A 12077-nucleotide genomic window follows, 5' to 3' on the forward strand; every position below is an offset into this window, starting at 1 on the left:
TGAAGTTCAATTCTAGTTTATATGTCACGTATCCCATTAAGTCCAGATAATTAGAAATTTAGGAGAAATTTTTTCAAGCTGTTGATCAAGTAAAGAGCTTTTCCAAGTTATACAAGAACTCATATAGAACCAGGGTCATACTTCTATTCCACCCAGATTCATAAGATAAAGGACAAAAATAATTCTTGAAATAGAAATCAGTACATGAATTAAAATAGAAAAATAATAGTATCAATCCATATAATAGACAAAGCTCCTAACCTTAACAGTGGAGGTTTAGTTGCTCATGGTTCAGAGAGAAAACAAGGATTCTGTAAAACTGTAAAGTGCGGAATGAGGTAGAAGAGAAGAGAGAAGAACCCGAAAGGCTGATTCTTTTCCCTTTTATATCTAATCCTAATTAATGTAAAGTATATTTTCTAAAACTAAATAATATATTTTTCTATTTATATATAAAATAAAAGTTTTAATCAAAATAAATAAAATCCTTCGTTGCTCAGCTTTAACACACGTGGGGACCATTGCTTGAAGTTTAACTAGCGCCTAACTTCACAAACTACCCTAGTAGATTGAAACTTGAGGCTTCTCCCTTCATATGGCGCCTAACTTGGGAAATTTCAAGTTAGGCGCCACTTTGGCTGCATGCAATGGGAGCACTTGTCATCATGGCGCCTAACTTGGGAAATTCCAAGTTAGGCACCAACATGCCCCTACAAAATGGAGGAAAAAGGTATACTATTATATATCATTGGAAAGCTCTAGAAGTGAGCTTTCTAATGCTGTTGGAATCACATCAATTGAACCTCTTCAACTCAAGTTATGTCGGTTAGAGTGCAAGAAGGTCAGGGTTGACAACAGCATCCACTTTCTTCCTCTTCTTCTATAAAACTCCGTCAAATCCATCTGAATGCTACATGAAATAAACAGAATTGCAAACAACTCAAAGTAGCATCCATAGTGGCTAAAAGATAATTAAATCTTGATTAAACTTAGCAATTCAAATGCAAATTCCCTAGAAAAAGATAGAAAAGATGCTCACGCGTCAAGCAATAGCAACCAGAACTGAGGTGGTTGAGTTTCACTCTCCTCTCCCTTATCTAATTTCTATTTTTCAGTATTTTATTCTATTTTTTGTTTTCTATTCTGAGTTTCATGATCACTAGTAGGATTTTCTTGCTTTCTAGTTTAGTTGTTTATTTTAGTTTAGTACTCTAAGTTTATTTTAAAAAAAAAAAGATGTCTCATGTATTGATCACTAAGCTTAAAGAATTATCAAAAGAAAAAGAAGTAGTATAATGCATGAGATTTTGAGTTATATATTGCGTGTTCTGGTTGCTTTGATGTGGTGGCACTAACTCTGTTTTTGAATGTATGAATTAACTATGCATATTTGATATTGGAGTTGAGTATATTGGTTCTTGAGGAACAAGGACTTAGAGAAGTATTATTGATTCTCTGAAATAAGAAGAAAATTGATTCTTGAAGCAAAACAAACAACAAAAAGAATTGAAAAGAAAAGAAAAATCAAAAGTAAAGGGTCCAAGGCTTTGAGCATCAATGGTTAGGAGGGTCAAAACTGATCTAAACCTCAAAAAAGCAGTTTTTCCTAACCATATGCTTGTAGTGCGAAGGTGTCAAGTAACCCTTGAGACTGAACACTTAAAGTCGTGACCCATTGCTGTTACAGAGTATGCCTAAGGCTTTGAGCACCACTGTCTGGGAGAAAAAGAAAGAGAAATTCGAACTCAAAGAGTTCCCCAATTAAGTGCTTGTGGTGTTCTTGTATCAAGTTAAGCTTGAAAATAGAACACTTAGAGTCATGGCTAGGCTCAAGGTGCAAACCACCAAAGAAAAAGAGCCGTGTTCAAGAATTAATTAGAGCTTAAAGAAGAGAATCCATAATATCATCCGAGTTCTAGTTATGAGGGATACTAATATTTCCGAGCTTCAAAGGAGAGCGAAATGCTGAAGCTATTCAGAATTAGAGTATCAGTAGCCCCATTTAGTAACTAGACCTGAGATTAAATGACAACTCAAGTCTCAGACGTTTTCTCTTCTTGGTCCTATATTGCTTTGGTTGCTTGAGGACAAGCAACACTTTAAGTTTGGTGTTGTGATGTACGAGCATCTTATACCATTTTTCCCTTCTTTTTCTAGTTGTTTTTAGTTAGAAATTATTAAGTTTTATTGTATTTTATTCCAAAAGTCCTCTTTGGACTTTACTTTGATTTGTTTTGGTGTTTTTATGATTTCAGGTGAAATTCGAGCAAATTTGGCAGAACGTTTTGCAAAAACAAAGGAAGAAAGTAGAATGTTGTCAACCATGACCTTCTTTCATTCCAACAAACATAACTTGAGCTAAAGAGGTTCAATTGACGTGGTTTTAATGGCATTGAAAAACCAACTTTTAGAGCTTTCCAACGATATATAATAGTTTATACTTTTTCTCTGGAATCACTACCAAATCTGGCGCTAAACGCCGAGCCTAGCGTTTAGTGCCCAAGAGGGACAGAACCAGCGCCAGAACTCCACCCTACCAACATTAAACACCCAGAAAAATGTCAGATACGGGTCAAACACAGCCAAGGGAGCATCTTTAGTGGGATTTAGATTTTAATTATTATCTTTTATCATATTTTAGTTCTTTTTATTTACAAAAAAATCTTTTAGGCCTAGAATTTATTATTCTATCTTATTTTCAAAACAAATTAGGTTAGTAAAAAAGGGAAAAGATCACATAGGATTGGGATCTTCTCCCCTTCGCACGTTTTTAGAACTCTAGTTTCTCTGTAAGTTATGAGCAACTAAACTTCTTGGTTAAGGTTAGGAGCTCTGTTTATTTCTATGGATTAGAATTATTATTCTTCTATTTTAATTAATGCATTGATTCAATTCTAAGGATTGTTTTTGTTCTTAATCTTCTGAATCTGGCTGGAACGAGACTATGACACTTATTTTACTTGTGTTCTTGTGATTCTTGAGAGAGTTATCTCGCTTGAACTACAGCTTGAAAACAAATTCCTCCTGAATTGCTAATTACATGAACTGATTGGGATATGTGACATAAAATCCTGTTAGCTTTGGGTAATTAGGGTTTTTTGAACTTAACCCTATAATCAGAAGTAGGTGACCATGAGAGTGGCGGTTAATGAAGGTTAGAGGGGGCTAAATCACTAAGAGATTAGGGTTTAGACACTTATGGTTTGGCATAGAATGAATCATGCATTGTTAAAATAGTTGGTAAGAAATTTTAATCCGTAAAGATAAACATCTCCGAAACCTTAACTGTTTTCTTATATTTTTTTCACACCAGTGATGAATTGGATTTTTTATGGTATAAAATTTCACAAATGAAATCTTGTTGCAAGTATAGTTTATAAACCAACAATAATCCTTTCATACAAAAATTTGGTTGTCACAAGTAACAAACCCCCTAACAATAATAACCGAAGTATTCAAACCTCGGATCGTTCTCCCTAGGAATTGCAATAAAGTGTTCTTGTTATTGGCTATGAAGTATCTTTGGGGTTTTTGAGATAAGAAACAAGAATTGTAAATTGCAAAAGAAATAAACTAATAACTAGAAAAGCTCTTGGCAAGGTATGAGAATTAGAAGTCCTATCCTTGCTATCCTTATCAATTGTGATGAGAATTGCCCATTGCTCCCACTTAGTTAACCTCTAACTATGAAGGAAAGTCAAGTGGATGAATTAAATTGATTACACAAGTCCTAGCCTAATCATGATGAAAGACTAGCTTTAGTGGCATTCAAGTTAATTAGCAACTTCTAATTATCAATCAACAAAGGAGTTTGATAACTCAAGAGTAACCAATTATTCTACATAGGCCAAAAGGAACAAAATCTAACTCAAAACTAAAAGAGGCATTTCATCAAACACATAAAAGGCAATAAAGGAAAACACATGAATTGCAAGAATTGAAGAGAGATCTAACTACAATGGCAAGAGATCAATAATAGAAAACCAAATCAAACATGAAAAGTCATGGAATTCATAAATTGCATTGAAAGAGAAATAGAAATCTACATAAGAATTCATAAAGAAAAAGGAAAATTAAAGAAAAAGAAGAAGTAGATCTAGATCTAAGAAATTAACCTAAACCTAATCCTAATTTTAGAGAGAAGAGAGAGCTTCTCTCTCTAGAAACTAACTTTAAAACTAGATCTAAACTCACTAGTTCCTAATGTGATGTCATATGTTGATTTTCCTTCAATCCTTGGGTTAAATAGCATCAGAAATGAGCTGGATTTGGGCCTGGGAAGCCCAGAAATCGCCCCCAGTGGATTCACTTTAAGTGGATCACGTGCGAGCACTGATGTGTGCGCGTGGGTCACGCGTACGCGTCACTTGACAAATTGCTATCCACGCGTACACGTCATGTGCGCGTATGCGTCGCCTTTCGACGTCACTTTCCACACGTGCGCGTCTGCTGCTCGTGCGCGTCGATCTCAGCATCCCCAATCCTTGTTTCTTTATGAGTTCTCCACTTGAATGCTCTTCCTCTCCACCCCTTTGATCCATTCCTAGCCTTTTCAATCTGAATTCACTAACAAACATATCAAGGCATCTAGTAGAATCAAAGGTGAATCAAAATTAGCAATTAAGGGCCTAAAAAGCATGTTTTCACACTTAAGCACAAATTAGGAGACAATCATGAAACCATGCTATTTCATTGAATAAATATGGGTAAAAGGTCGTAAAATCTCCTAAATTAAGCACAAGATAAACCCTAAAAATGGGGTTTATCAACGAGACTTTTAATTGTTTCTCTATTTGTCTTGCTTATTGTTTATGCAAATTGCAACTCACCAAACACCTTATTGATTCACCTGACTAAGTCCAACTTGACAACCATTGTTTGATCAGTGCAACAATCCTCATGGAATCAACCCTCACTCACCTGAGGTATTACTTGGATGACCCGGTGCACTTGCCGGTTAAGCTGCGCAAAATCTCAATTCGTGCACCACTCTCGCCAAGCCCATCAATTCTAGCTAGGCATTGTTGGTAAGAACTCAAAATTTTGACTCCATTCTTTAGCCCTAATAATTTCGAAAATATAGATTGTAGTTTTGAGTAGATTTTTCTATTTTAGTTATTTAGGTGCCATGCAATAGTGGGTTGTTTTTGGTTTGTGCTCCGAACATCATTGGGAAAGGTAAGTTCCTCTTTACCCTCGTGACTTTGTGAATTTGATGAACTCTAGGTGTTAATTGTGGTAATATTGGTATGTATAGCTTGAAATTGTGATTATGGGAGTTGATTGGGAGCATTGGAATTGAGTTTTGTGGATTGTTAGTGATTAAAGGGTTGTTGGAATCAAATTTGGTGATTTTGTACAAATTGGGAATGGGCCAAGGTATGGTTTTCAGTTTTCTTTATGTAATATGTAATATTTCATGAAACATAGGCTAGTTGACCTTAGGATAGGATTAAATTGAATAAATGATTGATTGGATTATGTACGTGATATTTGAATTATGATGAGGTTATATGAGTTATATGTGGTTGGATGTGAGGATGATAGTTGTGATATGATGATTGTGATATTATGATTGTGATGCGATGATGTTGTATATTGATGAATAATGATGAAAATGGGGTAAAATTGTATGATTGAGGTTTGGTTGATGCTTGTTAAAAATGATGGATTTAAGGAAGAATTATAGAGGATTTAGAATTGTTATGAATTGAATGAGTGGTGAGGATTGAATGGTTTTGGATGCTATATGATTGGAAAGTGTTTAGTATGGATATTTGGGCTAATTTGAATGTGTTTTGATTGGTTTGGTTTTGAAGTTTTGAAAAACCTAGAGAACTTGTCACATTTTGTTAATCTTGATTTTTTATAAACTTTGGCGCGCATAACTTGGTCTCCAGACTCCCATTTTTTATGAAACTTGATTTTTATGAAAGTTGGGTCTAAGAGCTTTAAGACTGGTGCACGAAATCACAATCACACTTTTGCAATTCCGCACAACTAACCAGCAAGTGCACTGGCTCGTCCAAGTAATACCTTACGTGAGTAAGGGTCGATCCCACGGAGATTGTCGGCTTGAAGCAAGCTATGGTTATCTTGTAATTCTTAGTCAGGATATCAGTAATGATTCTTAGTTTTAATTATAAAAAGTAAAAGAACATGAAATAAATACTTGTTATGGAGTAATGGAGAACAGGTTGAGGTTTTGGAGATGCTCTGTCTTCTGAATTTCTGCTTTCCTACTGTCTTCTTCTTCACGCACGCAAGTCTCCTTCCATGGCAAGCTGTATGTTGGTGGATCACCGTTGTCAATGGCTACCAGCCATCCTCTCAGTGAAAAGGGTCCATGTACCTGGCTAATCATCTGTCGGTTCTCACTAATGTTGGAATAGGATCCATTGATCCTTTTGCACACTGTCACTGCGCCCAGCATTCATGAGTTTGAAGCTTGTCACAGTCATCCCTTTCCAGATCCTACTCGGAATACCACAGACAAGGTTTAGACTTTCTGGATCTCAGGAATACTGCCAATTGATTCTAGCTTATACCATGAAGACTCTGATCTCACGGATTTGAATGCTCTGTTGTCAGGAGAAGCAGACAAACTTGTGAACCAGGTACCCAAGAGATATACATTCAATCTAAGATAGAACGGAAGTGGTTGTCAGGCACACGTTTATATGTTGAGAATGGTGATGAGTGTCACAGATCATCACATTCATCATGTTGAAGTGCGAATGAATATCTTAGAATAGAAACAAGCGTAACTGAATGAGAAACAGTAGTAATTGCATTAATCCATCGAAACACAGAAGAGCTCCTCACCCCCAACCATGGAGTTTAGAGACTCATACCATTAAAGATACAATATGAAACGTGTAAAAATGTCATCAGGTACATAGTAAGTCTCTAAAAGTAGTTTTTATACTAAACTAGTGACCTAGGTTTACAGAAAATGAGTAAACTAAGATAGATAGTGCAGAAATCCATTTCTGGGGCCCACTTGGTGTGTGTTTGGGCTGATCATTGAAGCATTCACGTGCATAGGCTCCTCCTGGCATTTAACTCCAGCTTTTGTGCCAGTTTGGGCGTTTAACTCCAACTTTTATGCCAGTTCTGGCGTTTAACGCCAGAATAGGGTAGAGAACTGGCATTAAACGCCAGTTTGTGTGATTTCAACTCGGGCAAAGTATGAACTATTATATATTGCTGGAAAGCCCAGGGTGTCTACTTTCCAACGCAATTAAGAGCGTGCCAATTGGGCTTCTGTAGCTCCATAAAATTCATTTCGAGTGCAGGGAGGTCAAAATCCAACAGCATCTGCAGTCCTTTTTCAGCCTCTGAATCAGATTTTTGCTCAAGTCTCTCAATTTCAGCCAGAAAATACCTGAAATCATAAAAAAACACACAAACTCATAGTAAAGTCCAGAAATATAATTTTTACATAAAAACTAATAAAAATATACTAAAAAGTAGCTAGATCCTACTAAAAATTATGTGAAAATACCCCCAAAAAGTATATAAAATATCCGCTCATCACAATACCAAACTTAAACTGTTGCTTGTCCTCAAGCAATTAGATAAATAAAATAGGATAGAAAGAAAATCAAGAGGCAATAACATCTCAGAGTTTTATATGAACCTCAAATTCTCATTAGATGAGCGGGACCAGTAGCTTTTGGCTTCTGAATAGTTTTGGCACCTCAATTTATCCTTTGAAGTTCAGAATGATTGGCATCTATAGGAACTCAGAATTCAGATATTGTTATTGAATCTCCTAGTTTAGTATGTTGATTCTTGAACACAACTACTTTATGAGTCTTGGCCGTGGCCCTAAGCACTTTATTTTCAAATATTACCACCGGATACATAAATGCCACAGACACAAAACTAGGTGAACCTTTTTAGATTGTGACTTAGCTTTGCCAAAGTCCCCAGTTAGAGGTGTCCAGAGTTCTTAAGCACACTCTTTTTGCTTTGGACCACGACTTTAACTGCTCAGTCTCAAGTTTTTCACTTGACACCTTCACGCCACAAGCACATGGTTAGGGACAGCTTGGTTTAGCCGCTTAGGCCAGGATTTTATTCCTTTAGGGCCTCCTATCCATTAATGCTCAAAGCCTTGGATCCTTTTTACCCTTTCCTTTTGGTTTAAAGGGCTATTGGCTTTTTCTGCTTACTTTTTCTTTTTCTCTCTTTTTCTTTTATTTTTTGCCATTTTTTTTCGCAAGCTTTGTATTCACTGCTTTTTCTTGCTTCAAGAATCAATTTTATGATTTTTCAGATTATCAATAACATTTCTCCTTGTTCATTATTCTTTCAAGAGCCAACAAATTTAACATTCATAAACTTCACTATCAAAAATTATGCACTGTTCAAGAATTCATTCAGAAGACAAAAAATATTGCCACCACATATAAATAATTTGAATTTTTCTTATTAAGAACTCGAAAATAAAACTGCCTCCTTATTCTAAAAAAATCTACTATTTTATTCATGTTTAATGATGATGAGAAAAATAAATTATAGCTTACTTAGAGATAAAAAAATTAAACATAAAGATACTAATTACTATTATTCATGTGACTCCTAAGGTAGATCCCTAATAGCAAAAGTTATCACAGAGTTAAGTTTAGGACTCAACAACCTTTATTTTGGGAGATGGATGCTCCTTCAATCTGTGGGGTGTCTGGCCCTTCAAGAGACAGCTTCTGGTGCTTTAGCTCCTGTAGCTCACGCCCTTGCTTCTCTTGTTCCTTCAGCAGTTTGCAGAGCATGCTATTTTGAATTTGCTGTTCTTCTTTCAGTTGATCCATAGCTTCTTGCAGCTTGGTGACAGATGCTTCTAGACGGGTCCAGTAGTCAATTTGAGGGATTTATGGGAGGAACTCCTGTGCCCTCCTTTTGATGGAGTTATCTTGCACTTGTTGTCCTTCCATTGACTTTTTGGTGATTGGGTGCTCAACTGAGATATACTCATCCACTCCCATCTTTACCCCAGCATCTTTACATAGCAGAGAGATTAGGCTTGGGTAAGCCAATTTGGCATCAGTGGAGTTCTTGTTTGCAATTGTGTAAAGCTCACAAGAAATCAGATGATGAATCTCCATTTCGTTTCCCAGCATAATGCAGTGGATCATCACTGCTCTTTTGACAGTAACTTCAAAGCGGTTGCTGGTGGGCAGTATAGAACGCCTAATGAAGTCCAGCCAGCCCCTAGCAATTGGTTTGAGATCTCCTCTCTTGAGTTGGTTTGGGACACCCTTTGAGTTGGTTATCCACTTGGTTCTAGGGATGCATATGTCCTCTAGAACTTGGTCCAAGCGCTTATCTAATCTCACCATCCCCCTATTAAAGGATTCTGGATCATCTTGTAGTTGAGGCAGCTTGAAGACCTCTCTTATTTTGTCCAGGTGGAAGTAAATAATCTTCCCTCTAACCATAGTTTGAAAGGTATAGAAGGCGGTTCCAGTCATTCTCTGCTTATTTGTTTACCACAGATTTGAGTAGAATTTCTGAACCATATTTCTACCCACCTTTATCTCAGGATTAGCTAGAATTTCCTAGCCCCTGTTTCGAATTTGCTCTTGGATCTCCGGATATTCATCTTCTTTCAGATCGAATTTAACTTCCGGGATCACTGGCCGTAGACCCATTATTTTGTGGTAATGGTCTGCATGTTCTTTAGTTGAGAACCTCTCTTGATTCCAAAGTGGTTTTGGAGTGTTCTCTTTCTTGCCTCTTGAAGTAGTTTGTTTTCCCTTAGGAGCCATGATCTTAGTGAATCTTAGCTTTAGTGATCATGAAAAACACACCAAACTTAGAGGTTTGCTTGTCCTCAAGCAAAAGAAAGAAAAGGAGAGAAATAGAAGAAGAGTCAAATTCGAGTTATGGAGGAGAGGGGGAGGCCGAATGTGAATTTATAAGGGAGGGATGGGTTCGAAAATTTTTGAAAAAGATATGATAGAAGATACAATTTGTAAAAGATAAATATGATATGAAAAAGATGAAATTTTAAAATTGAAAAGATATGAGAGGTTTGAAAAAAAGATAAATCTAAATTTGAAAAGATAGTATGATGAGTTGAAAAAGATTTGAGAAGAAATTAAAAGGATAGATGAGTTTTGAAAAAGATTTGGAAAGAAATTGAAGAAGATTTGAGAAAGATTTTTAGGATTAAAGAAGAATTTATTTTTTTTTTAAATTGAAAAAATTTAAGTTCGAAAAAAAACTTCCTCCCTTCCACATTCCTGGCGTTAAACGCCCAGAATGGCACCCATTCTGGCGTTTAACGCCCATTTGTTGCTTCTTTTGGGCGTTTTTCTAAACGCCTAGGATGCTGCAATTCTAGCGTTAAACGCCCAGAATGGTACCCATTCTGGCGTTTAACGCCCACAATACCTCTTACTGGCGTTTTTGTGCCAGTGAGCTCCTTTTCTCTGCTTTATGCTCTAAATTCTTCTGTAACTCTATGAATTCCTGCAATTGATAATTAACCTTAAAGATAATTTATATCAAACTCCTATAATTATTATTTGAATAACAAATAAACTTTGCTAATGGCTAGGTTGCCTCCCAGCAAACGCTTCTTTATTGTCTTTAGTTGGACCTTACTGAGCTTTTAATCTAGTCTCAACTTTGAGCATTCTTGCTCAACATTGTCTTCAAGATAATGCTTGACTCTCTGTCCATTAACAATGAACCTCTTATTAGAATCAATATCTTGAAGCTCCACATAGCCATATGGTGACACAGTTGTAATCACATATGGTCCCTTCCACCGGGATTTCAGTTTTCCGGGGAACAGTCTGAGCCTAGAGTTGAACAGCAGAACCTTCTGTCCTGGCTCAAAGACTCTGGATGACAGTTTCTTGTCATGCCACCTTTTTGCTTTTTCCTTGTAAATTTTTGCATTTTCAAAAGCATTGAGTCTGAATTCCTCTAGCTCATTCAACTGGAGCAATCTTTTCTCTCCAGCTAACCTAGCATCAAGATTTAGGAATCTGGTTGCCCAATAGGCCTTGTGTTCCAGTTCCACTAGTAAATGGCATGCTTTCCCATACACCAGTTGGTATGGAGAGGTCCCTATGGGAGTCTTGAACGATGTTCTGTATGCCCACAGAGCATCATCCAAGCTTTTTGCCCAATCCCTTCTACAGGCAATTACAGTCCGTTTCAGGATTCTTTTTAGTTCTCTATTAGAGACTTCAGCCTGCCCATTTGTCTGTGGATGATATGGAGTTGCTACCTTGTGGCTAATTCCATATCGGACCATAGCAGAGTAAAGCTGTTTATTGCAGAAATGAGTGCCCCCATCACTGATTAGTACTCTAGGGACACCAAACCTGCTGAAGATATATTTCTGGAGGAACTTTAGCACTGTCTTAGTATCATTAATGGGTGTTGCAATTGCCTCTACCCATTTAGATACATAGTCTACTGCCACCAGAATATACGTGTTTGAGTATGATGGTGGGAAAGGCCCCATGAAGTCAATACCCCATACATCAAACAATTCAATCTCCAAGATCCCTTGTTGAGGCATGGGATAACCATGAGGTAGATTACCAGCTCTCTGGCAGCTGTCACAGTTACGTACAAACTCTCGGGAGTCTCTATAGAGAGTAGGCTAGTAGAAGCCACATTGGAGAACCTTGGTGGCTGTTCGCTCACCTCCGAAATGGCCTCCATATTGTGATCCATGGCAATGCCATAAGATCTTCTGTGCCTCTTCCTTGGGCACACATCTACGGATTATTTCGTCTGCATATCTCTTAAAGAGATATGGTTCATCCCATAAGTAGTACTTTGCATCAGAAATTAATTTCTTTATTTGCTGCCTGCTGTACTCTTTGGGTATGAATCTTACAGCTTTATAGTTTGCAATATCTGCAAACTATGGTGTTTCCTGAATGGCAAATAGTTGCTCATCCGGAAAGGTTTCAGAGATCTCAATAGAGGGGGAGGACGCCCCTTCTACTGGTTCTATCCGAGACAGGTGATCAGCCACTTGGTTCTCTGTCCCTTTTCTGTCTCTTATTTCTATATCAAACTCTTGTAGAAGCAACACCCATCTT

Source organism: Arachis hypogaea, chromosome 19, assembly GCF_003086295.3.
Source record: "Arachis hypogaea cultivar Tifrunner chromosome 19, arahy.Tifrunner.gnm2.J5K5, whole genome shotgun sequence".
Classification (NCBI taxonomy): domain Eukaryota; kingdom Viridiplantae; phylum Streptophyta; class Magnoliopsida; order Fabales; family Fabaceae; genus Arachis; species Arachis hypogaea.